Source organism: Mustela erminea, chromosome 4, assembly GCF_009829155.1.
Source record: "Mustela erminea isolate mMusErm1 chromosome 4, mMusErm1.Pri, whole genome shotgun sequence".
NCBI classification, from domain to species: Eukaryota; Metazoa; Chordata; class Mammalia; order Carnivora; family Mustelidae; genus Mustela; species Mustela erminea.
In genome coordinates, this window is record NC_045617.1 from 147,065,607 (window position 1) to 147,082,803 (window position 17,197).

The following is a 17,197-nucleotide window of genomic DNA, read 5'->3' on the forward strand; positions in this document are numbered from 1 at the left end:
GAAACGAGGAGAAAGAGGGGTAGGATTGGTACTGGCGGCGGAGGGGGAGGGGAGGAAGGGGAGGGGAGCCCTGCGCTAAGGGGTCTGTCAGCGAAGCAAACCCCCCAAAATAAAGTTATTTCAGTTCAAGCATCTGCTCTCGAGTCTTTCTTCCCCCCACGGTCGGGTTCCGGCTCTCAAGAAGATAGGTCGAGGAGACCCGGAGGGGCAAAAGCCGAAGCGGAGGGTGAGCGTCCGCGGTGGCACAGCCTCGTTCCCACCAACCGCTGGCTGCGGAAACGGCGGCGGCCTCGGGCGCCTCCCGGGTCCGGGGCAGAGTCGTGTTTGGGAAGGGAAGCAAGAACAAACAACTTAAAATGGCAGCGACGGCCGCTGCGTCACACGCCCCTCCGCGGCACCGCCCAGTGCTCTCTGCGGCTGCGCGGCGCGCGGGCCGCCACCACCTGCGCCCAGCGAGGGGGAGGGGAGGCTGGAGGCGGCGAGTGTTTCGTGCCAGTCAAGCAGAGAGGAGAGACGGGCAGGGGGAGAGCGTATGAAGAGACTTGGAAAAGGGGGAGCCTTAGACACCAGACGTCTTCGTTGAAACTCCCGCCTCAGAAGGCAGTTTGAAGCTAGAGACTCCCCTCTCGGGCAGTATGGGGCGCCCACGGGGCGTGGCAAGGGACAGCCCGTACGCCCGCCGCCCCCTCCCGCCGGCTGTCCCAGCTCGGGAGTTGGCTCTTCGCTCCTCCCCGCGCCCTCGTCACAAAGCCACGCCCTCCTCGCTCTCGGACAAAGCACCCGGATGGAATCGCTCTTCCGGGGTCTGAGCGGTTCCCTCGGATAGGTCTGGCGTGAAGACCGCGCAGAGCTTGCGGGCGGGGAGTAGGCGAAGGCGGGGGCGGGGTGGGGGGGCGAGAGAAAGCGCACGTTGGAAGGTCGGGGGACCTTCTGCGTCACCCTCTGCGCTAGACGTTTAACCTCCCGCAGGATCTTGCCGCGACCGGCTGACGAGTGACCTCCAGCGCCCGGAGTGTCAGCAGCGTGCTGCTGCCGGGAGGCTCCTGCGCTGGTCCCACGTGGCTCTGTCCCCACCTCGCCACGTGCGCTGGCGGGGCGGGCGGGCCGCAAGCTCGGGGGAAGGTCAGAGAGGCCGTTGGAGCGCGCGCGGCCGCTGTGACCCGCGAATTCGCCCCCTGTGTCGGGAGGCGGTTTCTGTTGGGATCCGCCGGGACCTCAGACCCGGCCCCCTGTGTGGTTCACCGTCTTAGGAAAAGACGGACCGGCTACCTCTGCGCGTTTGCCGCTCGCTGAATCGCACGCCCTTGGTTTCGGAGGCCCAGGAGCCCAGGTGTGCTGATAACGCAGCTGTAGGTCAATGACCAGCAAAGGTCAACACTCGACAGAAGCAAAGCTGTGCTCCGCTACGAACTACTCACGGCGGTCAAATTTAGAAGTCTGTTGGGTCCTCCAATTACTGCCATTCCCTTGGAAAAATCAAAATAGATTACCTGCAATAACCTTTTTTTTTTTTTTTTTAACACCCGTGAGCCAAAAGAATAATTGGGAGCCACTCTTCGATATAAATTCTTGTCCCGAATTGAAGGATGAAATTCCTGCGGTTTCCAAATTATGGCTAACCTTGAAAACATAAGATGAAGCTAACATTTTGCTAGAGCCTCCCTGGTCAACTTTAGCAGTCACATCCTGATGATAATTGTAGATTATCACAATTGAAGACTTAGGGTAGTTTTTAACTTTTGGTTACCCCCAAAAGAAGATTTTTAAAAAATTAACACTGGTTCATGTCTTTTTTTTCTACCACAAACATTTGTTTCTGTCCTAGCAGATTATAAATTCTCATCAGTAGAAATATATATAGGTTACATTTGCTTGTAAGACCAATATTCAAAAGTAAAAACGAGATGGGATCTCCAGTTAGAAGAGGTCCGGGGGCTGCAACTGGCAAGACGATGTTCTGTTCTCCACAAGTCGGGGGATGGATGCACACGCAGCTAATAAAACTAGAATCTCCATCCTCACAAAATTTGTGGGGACAAAATCCGAAGGGCAAAGCAAAAACCTACCAAGACACACATGACAACCCAACAGTAATCTGCTCTCCAATCTACTGATTGTCCTTGTCATCTCAGTGTTAGAGGTTTAACAGAAGGAAACTGCAGCAGTATATAAGGAAAATACATATTCTCTGCGGATTGATTCTGTTCAAATAACGATATCAGAATTTCATCCCAGGTTTTAAAACCAGGATAATACTGCTCTTTGATTTTCTTTTTTTTTTTTTTTTTTTCTTCTTTTTTAAGATTTTAAAGAGTGCATGAGTGGGAGGGGCAGAGGAAGAGTGAGAAAGAATATCAAGCAGACTCCACACTGAACATGGAGCCTAACATGGGGCTCAATCTCACCACCCTGAGGTCACAACCTGAACAGAAACCAAGAGGCAGCTGGTCAACCAACTTCGCCAAACAGGCGCCCCTGATTTTCTTTGAAACTCCAACCTCGAGGCTCTTTTGGTCATAGGCATGATTGTTGCTGCAATGTGCTACTTAAAATGAATGATTCCAAATAAGCTAGGAATCCCATCTCCAAGACCCAGCCTTTCCTACTTCAGTAGGCATCTTTTTTTTTTTTAAAGATTTTATTTATTTGACAGAGAGAGAGATCACAAGTAGGCAGAGAGAGAGAGGAAGGGAAGCAGGCTCCCTGCTGAGCAGAGAGCCCAATGCGGGGCTTGATCCCAGGACCCTGAGATCATGACCTGAGCCGAAGGCAGCAGCTTAATCCACTGAGCCACCCAGGCACCCCATCAGTAGGCATCTTTGATAAATCAATCTTATGGACAATTCCTTATGGCTAACCCTTTTACCTTTAGCAAGAGTACTTACAACTCCTACAACTTTTTACTATTGCAAACTAAAATATTCTTAACACATAAAAATAAGGATTTTGGCTTTTTTGATAAATATTCTCTTCCTTTAATTTAGAGATGATGCCTCCCTGTTGTCAGAGATTTCGAACGGGCTACGGGAGTCAGAAGGGAATAGAGGGCAACATTTCCTTGACTTCTTTAGCCTAACTGCAAAACAGCTCTTCTCTAGGAATGGGTTTTTTTCCCATTCTTCTCAAAATCACCTCCCAAAGAATTCTGCCTGGACATGCTCTTTGGGACCTTTGGGATTAGTGAAAAGTAGAACGATTGGGAACACAAAGTTCCTTTTGCTCCTTTGACCCCTGCCCCTGCCCTTGCCTAAGTGCAGACAAAATACAGAAACCATAGAGACTGCTTAAAGCTCAATTTCAAACGTCCTCTGTAAATCCCTAGAGAAAGGGTTGGTGGGAGAGGGGTTAGGGGTTAGTATGCTGCTTGGATTAGCTTAGCAGCAGGCACGTGGAGGCTGGGTCAGTGTCCTGGCTTGAAAGGCAAGAGATTGCAATGCTACCCCTGTGACAGGTTCTGTCCTTGGGGCAGAGAAGGGCTCCTGGGAGGGCATGCTGAAGGCCGTAGGGATCCATGAGCACGGGGAGCTAGTACTCTGCTTCCCCTCCTACTTCTGGCACTTTCTTGGCATCTTGGATTTGTTTCATAATCTCCTCCTCTCTTACCACTTGCTCAGTGGCTGCTGTGACACGGAATGACCCTTCTCTCGTAACTGGCATCAAAAGTAGCAGTCACTCCATATTCCTTCTCCCACTTCTGCTTCAGTCCTAAACAGGCTGCAAAGGCAGAGCCGACTGCCGGGCTCAGCACTCTGTCCAGTCCTTGACAGCCAGGAAGCGAGGACAGAGCCAGCGCCCAGCAGTACTGTCTCGACTCATGTCAGCAAAGGCTCTCTCAGAGGTCCCATCTGGGACACAGGAGAAACTGTTTCTATCGTCTGCTCAACTGTGAGGTCTGTAGTTTCTTCATTCAAAACTCTGGGTCCTCCTGCTCATACCCGCGCGACCGCCTTCCCTGCTCTCTTTCCGGTTGTTCTGAAGAAGCCTTGGAAGAACCGCCTTTCAGCTCTCAGTCTTGCCACAGTATCTTCACCCATGTGCCTTCCTTTTGACTCATCAACTTTTGCAGGCCACGGTCCTTCACTGGGAAGGGACATTTTCCAGTACGAACCCCTTCTGCGTCTGTCTGCCCCTGACCTGGACGACTGGCATCTGGAACTGAAATGTCTTTCTTTCTCCTAAAACTTTGCCATAGTTTGTTCATTTTCATTTCTCCAAGCTGGCTCTGAGTCTTGGCTGTGCCCTTTACAGGCCGTGTGGCTCTGGACAGGTTTCATAATGTCCCCAAGCCTCGGGTTCCTCTTCAGTCCTCAGTGAGGTGTCTGGAGGATGAGTTGACGATGGCTGGTACGCCATATTCCGATCTAGGGATGTGAAGCAGGATCTTGGGTCACGACAGCAGCTGTGCTGGACCTCCTCTCTGGGAAGCTGCTGAAACCCCAAGTCTGACCCCTGCAACCAACTCCAGAGCCAACGCCACTCGTTGGCGCCCAATCATCACCAGGTGCTACCACCTCCCCCATGACAACTGGTCCCTGGTTCATGCCTCTTGATCTGGCCCTGATTTGGACCCATGTCATCTCCATACAAGAGTTTTGTTTTGTTTTTTAAAGATTTTATTTATTTGACAGACAGAGATCACAAGCAGGCAGAGAGGCAGGCAGAGAGAGAGGAGGAAGCAGGCTCCCTGCTGAGCAGATGCGGGGCTCGATCCCAGGACCCTGAGATCATGACCTGAGCCAAAGGCAGAGGCTTAACCCAGTGAGCCACCCAGGTGCCCCACGTTTTGTTTTTTGTTTTTTGTGTTTTTTTTTTAATAGCTACATTACAAGTATAATTTACACACCATAAACTTTACCTATTTAAAGTGTACAATGTGGTGGTTTTTAGTATTTTCAGAGTAGTCCAATCATCACCGCAATTTTAGGACATTTTCATCACCCAAACACGGAACCCTGTACCCATCAGCAGGTACTGCCCTCCTCCCTCTCCCTCAGTCTTAGGCAACCGCTAGTCTGGGTTCTGTCCCTGTAGACTGGCTTTCTCCCACATTTCATATGAATGGACTCACACAGGGTGTGTTCTTTTTTGACTGGCGTCTGAGCGTAAGGGTTCCTGCATGTTGTGCTGTAGCGGACGTCAGTCCTTGATTCCTCTGTAATGCCCAGTAGTAGTCCACGGGATAGTTCGTATTTTTTTGTTGAGGTAAACTGGTATATGACATGACGTAATCAGGTGTACAACAGTGTAATTCGATATTTGTGTACACTACAACGTGATCACCACCATGAGTCTAGTCTACCCATCACCATACAGCGGAGCCCCTCCACCCATTCCGCCCAGCCCCCAACCCTCTTCCTTTCTGAAAACCACCGCTCTGTTCTCTGTATCTGTGAGTTTGTTTTCCCTTTGTTGGTTCCTTTGTTTCACCTATAAGTGAAATCATACAGAATTTGTCCTTCTCCATCTGAGCATTTTACTTAACGTCGCTGCAATGGTAGATTACCTCTCTTTTTATTAAGGCCAAATCGTATTCTACTGTATTGATAGACTACAACTTTCTTCTTTTAATTAATTTATTTGAGAGAGAAAGAGACAGAGAGGGAAAAAGCACACGCAGAGGGAGGGGTAGAGGGAGAAGCAGGCTCCCTGCTAAGCAGGGAACTTAACATGGGGCTCCATCCCAGGACCCTGAGATCATGACCCAAGCTGAAGGGAGACACTCAGCCGACTGAGCCACCCACCCCAGCATCCCAGACACCACATCCTCTCTGTCCATCCACTCGCGGATGGATGCTTGGGACTGCCTCGCTAGCCTGGCTACTGCAAACAAAGCTGCCATGAACATAGGGGTGCATATATCTTTTCCAAGTAGTGCTTTCATATTCTTCAGATAACTCATCTTTCATTTGCCCATTCACCAGCTGATGGATATTTAAGGCTTTTTTCCCTCTGCTTTTTGGCCACAAAGAATGATATTGCTGTGAATATTTATATAAAAGTTTTTGTGGAGACATATGTTTCCAGTTCTCTTCAGGGAGAAATGAATTGACAAGCAGTGAAATTACTGGGGCAAATGTTAACTCTATCTTTAACTATTTGAGAAACTGCCAGACCGTTTTCCAAAGTGATGGCACCATTTTACATTCCTACCATTGGCGTGCGGGGACTCCAATTTCTCCACATCCTTGTTATTATCCCTCTTTTTGATTCTAGCTATCCTGGGATATGCGAAGTGGTATTTCATGGTGGTTTTGATTTGCCTTTCCCTAAAGATTGAGGATGTAAGTATCCTTTCATGTGCTCTTGGCCATTTTTCTATTTTCTTTGGAGAAATTTCTTCTTTTTAAATTTTTTTAAAAGATTTTATTTATTTATTTGACAGACAGAGATTACAAGTGGACAGAGAGGCAGGCAGAGAGAGAGGAAGGGAAGCAGACTCCCCACTGAGCAGAGAGCCCGATGCGGGGCTCAATCCCAGGACCATGGGATCATGACCTGAGCCGAAGGCAGAGGCTTTAACCCACTGAGACACCCAGGCGCCCCTTAAATTTATTTTTTAATTTAAATTCAATTAATTAACATATAATATATTATTGGTTTCAGAGGTAGAGGTCAGTGATCCGTCTTGCATAACACCCAGTACTCATTCCATCACATGCCCTCCCTAATGTCCATACCCAGTTACCCCCTCCCCACACCCTATTCCCCTCCAGCAACCCTCAGTTTGTTTCCTATAATTGACAGCCTCTTATGGTTTGTCTCCCTCTCTGGTTTCATCTTGTTTTATTTTTTCCTCTCTTCCCCTATGATCCTCTTTTGTTTCTCAAATTCCACATATCAATGAGACCATATGGTAATTATCTTTCTCCGACTTATTTCACTCAGCATAATACCCTCCACGTTCCGTCCACCTCATTGTAAATGGCAAGATTTCATTTTTTGATGGCTGAGTAATATTCCATTATTTATATACACCACATCTTTATCTATTCATGTGTCGATGGACATCTGGGCTCTTTCCATAATTTGGCTATTGTTGATAATGCTGCTATGAACGTTGGGTAAATTCCTAGCAGTGCAATTGTTGGGTCATACAGTAGCTCTATATTTTTAACTTTTTGAGGAATCTCCACACTATTTTCCAGAGAGGCTGCACCAGCTTGTGTTCCCACCAACAGTGTAGGAGGTTCCCCTTTCTCCACATCCTCTCCAACATCTGTCCTTTCCTCTATTCAGAGATTTTTGCCCATTTTTTTAAAGTTGGGTTGTCTTTTTATTATTGAGGTACAAGAGTTCATCACTGTACATATAAGCCCCTTATCAGATATATGATTTCAAGTACCTGCTCCCATTCTGTGGGCTCTGTTTCACTTTCTCGGTGCTGTTCTTTAGAGCACAAAAGTTTTAAAGTTTGACAAAGTCCAATTTGTCTATTTATTCTTTTGTCATTGCTTATGCCTGTGGTGTCTCATCTAAGAAACCACTGAAAGGTTTTTGTGCTGCTGTAATCATGAATCATGAAAACACAGGATGGAGCAGACATCAAGGTAAAAATTGAGGTTTTCCATATCAGCTACTATGAGACACAACTGGAGGTTCTCGGTCACAGCTGAATGACTCCTATGACACTGTGCTGAGGGTCTGTGTCAGGTCTTAGTGAGATGAGCCTTGTCATATCAGCAATGTGTCCCAGAGGAAGAAAACACTTCTAGCTCAATCTTCTCTATGATTTAGAAGGGCTGTAAAATGCGAAGGATAATCAAAGGAAATAAATTTTTAAAAAGCCATGACTGTAATGTTCTGATGAAATTCAGATAAAAGTCAAGGAGAACTCAGTTAAAATTTAGCTTCGTTAATGATGGAAAAACCACTCAATCATGTTAGAAATGGCTTCTTTGAGTCAGGCTGCTTCAGAGTGGGATTTGTGGCATGATGACGGTGGCAACTTGATTAAAAATATCTTCTTCATTTTCCCCATGGAGGGTTTGCATTGAACCATTAGATATACTGTGTAACATTTTTTTAGTTGAAAAGTAGGTACCACCGCAGGTTACATTTTGAATAAGACCACAGTTTATGAAGATTATGTGCTAGCTTCCTCCCTGCATCCAGAGTGCTCCAAGGCTAACCTCCTGACCTCTAGGCAAGGGCTCACCTCCTGGGTTCATTCCAAGTCAGGAAGTGATTACTCAAGCGTACGCTTATGTAACCTACATATAGGACAATAAGAAAGCCAATGAAGAATTTAACAGCTGTTCTTCACTCTTCTGAAAAGAACCAGAGGATTTTTCCCTTAAAATATACCTTGTCTGCACGCACCTTCCTTTGTCTTAGAAAAAGATCTGGTTTTCTCAACATCTCCTCTTGTATTTACAACCAACAAGCATGCTAGACTTTTCAGGACTTCTCAGATATTATGTCCCTTCATTGGTGCTATTAAGTTTATGAGACATGGTCTTGACTTTTGGCCGTATTTATGATACAAAGATTAATATGCACGATACAGGACAAGTCGATGCTTAAATGAGGCAGGCCTGGAGAATGCTCTCTGATACCCCACTGTGTGTCCTAGAAGCAGCAGCACCAGCGACCTGGTCTCCCAATTTCAACCCTACGGGTTTATCACTTAAGACAACTATGATAATATGGACTAACAAAACTGCACAGTCCAACAGGGCTTAGTCGCAGCGAACCCTCTAGCACATACAGCCTTCCCATCCACAACAGAGTCACAAGGTTGCTAAACAAAAATGATATAAAAAGGAAAAAGAAACTATGTTTTGAGGCCTTTGCTGGGGCAGGGGTGGGGGAGCAGGAAGTCTTTTAATTTCTCCTCTAGTCTGAGCCTAATTTCCCCGCAGGCTGAGCTGTGAAGCTCAGTACTGGTTTGCAGGCTGGGAGTGCACTGTTTGTTTCCTGAAGGACAGAGCAAGACAGAGGCTTGGAAAACGAGATTAGGCCAGGGTACCAGCATTGTTGCCAAATTGGGGCCATGGTTAAGAATCCAAGGAACATGCATGTAAGTACTCACACCACACCACAGATTTTATCTTTTACCCACTCCCTTTCTCTCTCTCTAGCTTTTGTTTTTTATTTTCTACTTCTTGTGCTTTATACCTACCAGTATTACCCGAAGATACTACTTAGCTCACTTGTTTATATGTTGGCTTAAAAAATGTGCAAACTGATATCCAAACAAATCTGCTAATACCATTTGAGAAGAAATTTATTTAGTTTTCCTTTAACCCTGATTCCTACTGACTTTTGCCCCGTGACTATCATTCCATATGTCACTCCTACAATTCCAGGTGTTATCATGAACTATTCCGTTTGGAGCATATATAAAGTTATAGTAGTTAACTGGAAAAATGTGGCTTCTGACACTTCTGTATCATCACCTTAGAAATAAAATGGTAAAATACTATGAAGAGTTTGCTCCATTTATCCCACTCTATTCTTACATACAAAGAACTTAAGGCAAATCTGAGCAGCTACCATATCAAGAAATATGTAGTTTTAGGAGTTTGGGTTTTTTTTTTTTTAAGAGTTTACTTATTTACCTGGCAGAGAGAGAGAGATCACAAGTACACAGAGAGGCAGGCAGAGAGAGGGGGAAGCAAGCCCCCTGCTGAGCAGAGAGCCCGATGCGGGGCTCAATCCCAGGCCCCTGGGATCATGTATGACCTGAGCCAAAGTCAGAGGCATAACCCACTGAGCCACCCAGGTGCCCCTAGGAGTTCTTTTTCCTTCCTTCTCAGAATACATTTCACTTTCTATTCCACAAAGATCAGGTGTTGAGAAGGAAATGGAAAAGATATATACATGTGTAATAGCTTCTTCCACAGGTAGGGGAACCTTATCTGTATTCACACAACAGACCCTAATTACGGAAGTCCACAAATTCTTTGTCCAGTAATAAAATAATAAATAATGCATGTGTGTGTGGGTGTAAAATTCCACATGCAAATATATACTATGTATAAGCATGGAGGACTAGTACCCTTTTTCATTTGAATAGCGCAATAATGATCTATTTCTGCATCACAAATCACCCCCAAACTTCGTGGTTTAAAACAACAAACATTTATGATCTCATAATTTCTGTGAGTCAGGAATTCAGGAGTACCTTCATTGGGTGATCTGGGCTCAGGGTCACACTTGAGGTTGCTGTCAAGACGCTGGTCAAGGCTGCGATCATCTGAGGGCTTGACTGATGAACTGTTGGCAGGAGGCTCAGGTTCTTGCCATGTGGGGTTTTCCACAGGACTTCTTGAGTGCCCTCAGGACATGGGAGTGCCTTGTCCCAGAGTGAGTCATCTCAGAGAGAGAGAGATGGAAGCCACACTATCTCTTATGACCCAGACTTGGAAGTCACCCTCCATGACTCCCACATCGCTTCATAAGTCAGCTTTATTGGGTGGGAAGGAAGTACACACGAATACCCTTGTGTTCAGAGTTGGGGATCACTCGTGCCATCTTGGAGGCTGGCTACTATCAATACCTTTTGTGTTGTGTACGAAACAGATGAGGGAACTTACCAAAGACCTCCAGTTCTGCCATAGTTAGGATAGACTAGGCCAGAGGTCAACACACTTTTTCTTAAATAGCAGTAGTAACTATATGCAGCTGGCAGGCTGTATGGTCTCATAATTAGACAATTCAGGAGCAGCGAGAAAGCACCCAGAAGCAAGACATAAGCAAATACGCATGTCTGGGTTCCAATCAAATCTCACCAAAACAGGCAGCGGGCCCACAGGCGGGAGTTTACTGACCCTGAACAGCAATAATAATTTATACTCTGTGGCTTAAACCACAAAGATTTATCAATCACACTATTTCCAAAACAGGTCTGTAGGAAGACTGTTCAGTATGGACTTTAAGAAATTCAGAATTATGGAATACCACATGCTTCCACTGCCACAGAAGCAGAAAACAGGAATATGGCGTCTCCCTCACAGGCTTTGAAGTCTTCCACCTGAAAGTGACATCACTCCCATTCTCATTTCTTTGGTCAAAGCAAGTCACACCGCTTCCCCTAATTTCCCTGGATCAAGGCAGTATGACCACACCATGTGCCCCGCGGAAAGGAAGCTGATATATTTGGTGAACAGCAGTAATTACTATCAGAAACCTGCTCTTTGATTCTTTCTTTCTTTTTTTCATTCTTTCCTTCCTTCCTTTCTTTTTTTTAAAGGTTTATTTATTTGAGAGAGAGAGAGAGTGAGTTTGCAGGTTGGGGGTGGGGCAGGGGGAGCAGAGGGGGAGAAAGAGAGAAACCCAAGCAGACTCCCACTGAGCACAGAGTCCAAAACAGGGCTCAATGTCACAGCCCTGAGATCACAACCTGAGTCGAAACCAAGAGTTGGACGCTCAACCAACTCCGCTATGCAGGCGCCCCCAGAAGCATATTATTGTTTATTATTTGTTCTTGTTCTACCACTAGACCTCTTTCCTTTTCACCTGAAGATGACACTGTTAGCAATATTATGGAAATTGTAAAACTATAAAGTCTATTTTTAAGTCAGATTTTGCTATTTTGCTTTTCCCAAACCACTCTTAGGTCAACTGCTTCATTTCTAGTGGATCTGTCTATTGCCATGGATTTCAGCAGATATTTATGCTTTATAACTTAAATTTTTTTCCTTAGTGGAGAAAAATCAGTATTTCTTTTGCCTGAAATGGAGCATCTGTAATTCAGCTTTCAATTCAAATATGTGTTTTACAGTTTCCAGCAGAAAGAAATATAAGCTATTAGGTAATTTCTTTCTTGCAAATTGCAGGGAAGTTAACCACTTACAAATACTTACTGAATACCTATTATATATGCATATTGTGCTATGTGTTTTGAAGGACAGAGAAAAATAAATTCTTGTCCCCAAAGACTCTTTAATAGTTACCAACATAATAATAAACATTTGACATGAGAGTGTACAATACTGGACTGTATAATTAAGAGCTGAATTGTGAACAATAGGCATTTCATGGATAATAGTACAAGATAAAAGGGAGGCAAATGAAAGATGAATTAAATAGATGGGATTCATGGAGGAATATGCTCAAGTTCGCTTCAAAAGATGGGAAGAATTTCACTAGGTGAAGGTGGGAGAGAAAGGGAGAGAAGAAGGAAGTTTCTGGATAAAGGAACACATCGGGGCGCCCGGCTGGCTCAGTGGGTTAAGCCTCTGCCTTCAGCTCAGGTCATGGTCCCAGGGTCCTGGGATCAAGCCCTGCATCGGGCTCTCTGCTCAGCGGGGAGCCTGCTTCCCTTCCTCTCTCTCTCTGCCTGCCTCTGCCTACTTGTGATCTCTCTCTGTCAAATAAATAAAATCTTAAAAAAAAAAATAAAGGAACACATTAAGCAAAGGCATGAAAGTGGACGTGAGTCTGGCACAGCCATGGGAAAGTAAAGATATCCATCCAAATCCAATGAAAGATGCCAACTTAGAGCAGGAAACAATTTAGTCAACACATAGTTCTAAAGGCAGCCATTTGTCTCCCCTCCCTTGCAATACACAATGAAAAAGAATAGCAAATAATATTTTTAATGAAAAAAGCCATAACAGCTGTAAGAAATGAGAAAAGGGCAATCAGGAGACAATAGCTTTTATATAATACTGATGGGCTGATGTTGGGGGGGTGAGCACAGCAGCCCAGCAAAACCCTCTCTGGCTCCCCACTTTTTTCACTGTAACAGGAAGCCTCCCTGTGTAGCAAGCTCTGCTCATGATCACAGAACTTCCTGTCAGGCTCTTCTGCTTTCCGGGTAATTAGCTAGCAGGAAAACAGCTCTATATGCCATAGTACAGGAAACACATCTTAAAAAATCAGCTTATTTTCTCTTTTTTAAAAATAAAAAAACACCCCCACATCACTGGGCACAGGAGGGAAATCAGCTACATAAAAAATAAACAAAACAAAACAGAAGAGCAAAAGTGAAGGCTGACCTCACAGCGACTAATCTGAGTAATCGAGAAATAATTTTCCAAACCTCAAATTAATATTTTTGGAGATATTCTAGATAAAATACCTAAAGTAAAAACAAGATGCCATAAATAAGGAACAATTAGGGAACAAGAAAGAGTACTTGGAAATTAAAAATTGGCTTGCCAAACTTTAATTTTTTCTAGAAAGGTGGAAATACAACATGAGAAAAAAAGAGAAAGACAAAAAGTGGGGGGAAAAAATATATATATATATAAAAGAACTGGAGGCCTGATCCAAGTCCTCAACACAACCAGTATATGTTTCAGAAAGAGAGCCTGGAGAAAATGCAAGGATAAAAACTATCATAGAAATCATTGAAGAAAATCTACCAAAGCTAAGATACCATGAATCTTCAGATTGAAAGAGGATACTGAAAGATTGGCAGGGTAATATTAGAAGTACTAAGGAAAAAAGAAGATCCAAAGAACACTGAAAGAGGGAAGAAATCAGTCATCTTCAAAGGAATAAAAATCAGACTAGTAACAGGCTATCTGCAATTATTAGACATCAGAAAACACTAAAAAAATTTTAAGATATATTAAAACAACTGGATATCCATATAGATGAAAAAGAAGAAACCTGAGCCCTGCCTCAAACCATACATGTAAACTGGAATGAATTCTTGACTAAACATAATAACTACAACAAAAAGATGGATGAAAACATGGGAGAATATATATCTTCATGACTTGGCGGTAGGAAGGACACTGAAAGCAAAAGCTGTAAAAGGATGAATTGACAAATTCATCAGTTTTAAAACTTCTGTTCATCAAAAGATATTGCTAAGAAAATGAGTAGTCAAATCAGAGATTGGGGAAAAAAAATTCCAAAATATACTTGACCAAGTTCTAAAATCCATAATATATAAAGAACCCTGCAAGAAAAAATTAAAGAGGGGCACCGGGTGGCTCAGTGGGTCAGCTCAGGTCATGATCCCAGGGTCCTGGGATTGAGTCCTGCATCGGGCTCTCTGTTCAGTGGGGGACCTGCTTCCTCCTCTCTCTCTGCCTGCCTCTCTGCCTACTTGTGATCTCTCTGTGTCAAATAAATATAATATTTTAAAAAGAAAGAAAAAGTAAAAGAGACCTACAATTCAAAAAAGATAATCCATGTTTTCATTTTTTATTTATCTTTAAAGATTTTATTTATTAATTTATTTAGTGCATGTGTGTGTGTGTGTGAGAGAGAGAGAGAGAGAGAGAGAGAGATTGGGGGGAAGAACAGAGGGAGAGGGAGAGAAAGTAGACTCTGTGGGGCTCAAATTCACAATCTTGATATCATGACTTGAGCCATAACCAAGAGTCTGATGCTTAACCGACTGAGCCACCCAGGTGCCTCAGATAATCTACATTTTTAAATGAGTGAAAGATTTAATTAGATACTACCTAAAGGTAAATAAGCACATCACACATGAAAAACTGCTTAAAATGGTTAGAAATTAGGAACTAAAAACTAAAATCAAAATGAAATACACAATATGGCTGAAATTGGGAAGACGGACAACAAATGTTGGCAAGGGTTGTGGAGCTACCGGAACTCTCATACTTTGCTCGCGGAACTCTAAAACAGGAGGACTGTTTTGGCAGAAGATCTGAAGGTCTTCATAAAATGAAAGCACTCCGACTTTACAAGTCCACTCCCAGCGATCTGTCCAAGAAAAATGGGAACTATGCCTACCAAAAGATGTGTGCAAGAATGTGTGTAGCAGCTTTCTTCACAATAGCTGAAAACTGGAAACAGTCCCCATGTGTCTGTCAGTAGAAAAATGGATAAACAGCTGTGCATTCATATAGTGGGATGGATAGAGACTACAACATGGATGAGTATCAGAAACGTGATGCTGAATGAAAGAATCCTTACACGAAAGTGTGACTACTGTATGAGTCCATCTACATGAAAGCATAGTGAATCCATGTTGAAAAAAATCAGAACAATGGTTACCACTACTGGGAAGGGCCAGGAGGGAAGTTGTCATGTTCTGCACCTTGATATGGGTTTGTCAAAACTCAATGAATGGCACACTTCAAATATTTGCATTTTGTGGTCTATAAATTTTAGCCCAAATGAAAAAAATTGTAAACAAATATTAAACTCTAGGTAATGATATGCATGCATGCTGAAGGGTCTGGGAGTCAAGGGGAGGGACATCTGTGACTTATTTAGAAATTCTGACAAAATAAGATGGATGAACAGATAAACAGAGGGATGGATAAAAGGATATTTAATAAAGCAAATACAATGTCAATGGTAGAATCTCAATGAATAGAATGTGGGCGCTCAATATAGAATTCTTCCAATTTTTCTGCACTTTCAATTTTTTTTCATAATGTAGGGATAAAAGAAAACAATGAAATATTACTTTCAACCTTTTGGAAGAAAATTATAAACCTAGAAAATTATAAACCTAGAATTTTATGTACAGCTGAACTATCACTAAAGCTCTTCTCTGCTTTGCAAGGGATCATGTGTTTTTTTGTGCCTACCCAGAATCTCTTAGGACACTATCCTTTCCTCATCCATGGGTTAGGGCCATCCTACCTCTCAGCTTTAGGGGTGGGCCGGTGAGCCAGGTTTGGCCAAGTAAGCTCACTTCATGCCCTGGGCCACAGTGATTCTTCAGACATGAACCAAGCAAGGTCTGTTAAGAGACTTCCTCAGGTATTTTATTGGAACTGTCAGTATAGTAGTTTTATTTCTGCTAGGATCACAGCCTGTGAAGAAGACATGAATGTGGAGAGATGCTGGGACCCATCCTTGCCAGCATGAGATGTCAGCTTGCTTGAGCATGAAGCTGGTCTGGAAGGAAACAAAGGCAAAGCACAGAGAGGAAGAAACAAGGCAAGAAACAATGACTGTGTTTGAAGTCCTGGATTCATTTTGGATCAAAATTTTCTCTTTCCTTAAATTATGGTGCAGAAAATATCTTTTGTTTATTTATTTATTTATAGATTTTATTTAAATTCAAATTAGTTAACATATAGTGTATTATTAGTTTTTCAGAGGTAGAATTTAGTGATTCATCAGTTGCATAGAACACCCATGCTCATTCTCTCAAGCGCTCTTCTTAATGCCCGTCCCCCAGTCACCCCATCCCCCACCCACCGCCCCTCCAGCAACCCTCAGTATAGTTCCCTACAATTAAGAGTCTCTTATGGTTTGCCTCCTTTTGTATTTTTATCTTAACTTATTTTTTCTTCCCTTCCTTTAGGTTCATCTGTTTTGTTTCTTAAATTTCACATATGAGGGAGATCATATGGTATTTGCCTTTCTCTGACTTATTTCACTTAACATTATACTCTAGCTCCATCCATGTTGTTGCAAATGGCAAGATTTCATTCTTTTTGGTGGATGAGTAATAGTCCATTGTGTGTGTGCATGTGTGTGTGTGTGTGTGTGTGTGTGTGTAGTATATATATATAATCTCTCTCTATATATTACATCTTCTTTATCCATTCATCAGCCAATGGACAGCTGGGCTCTTCCCATATTTTGGTTACTATGTATTTTTTTTTTAATATCTATTTGCTTTGGAGAGAGAGCACACATGCATGAGCAGGGAGGGGGCAGAGGGAGAGAATCTCAAGAAGACTCCTCACTGAGTGCAGAGTCCAAGGCAGGACTGATTCCACCACCACCCATGAAATCATGACCTGAACCAAAACCAAGAGTGAGACATCCAAACGACTGAGCCATCCAGGAGCTCCAAAAATATTAATAATATAGTGAGAAAATTTTATTTTCCCCTTGTCGTGAGTTGAACAGTACCCACGTAAAATTCATGCCCACGTAGAACCTCAAAATGTGACAGTATTTGAGCATGGGGTCTTGGCAGATAGAACTAGTTAAGGACCTGGAGATGAAGGCATCTTGGATTTAGGGTGGTCCTTCTATGAAGAAGAGAGGACACACACAGAGTCACAGGGAAGAAGGCCATGTGAAGAGGGAGGCAGGGACTAGGGCATTGAAGCTGCAAGACAAGGAATGCCAGGACTGCCGGAGCCAGAAAGAAGGAAGGATTCTTCCCAGAGCCCAGACAGAGCATGGCCCTGCCCATGCTGTGAATTTAGGCTTCCAAAACTGTAGGAAAATAAACTTATGTTGCCTTAAACCACCTACTCTGTTATTACCAGGAAACAAACATACCTCTCAACAAGGAAAAAAAAAATTAGAAACGCTAAGAGCAAAATGTCCAAATGTGAAGCAAACTAAAATG

General features: G+C 43.6%; 1 pseudogene; it reads right to left on the minus strand.

Annotated features, from left to right (window-relative positions):
- Positions 1-3,374: 3,374 nt before the first annotated feature.
- On the minus strand, positions 3,375-4,323 carry LOC116589443 (annotated as a pseudogene).
- Between the last annotated feature and the right edge of the window lie 12,874 nt (positions 4,324-17,197).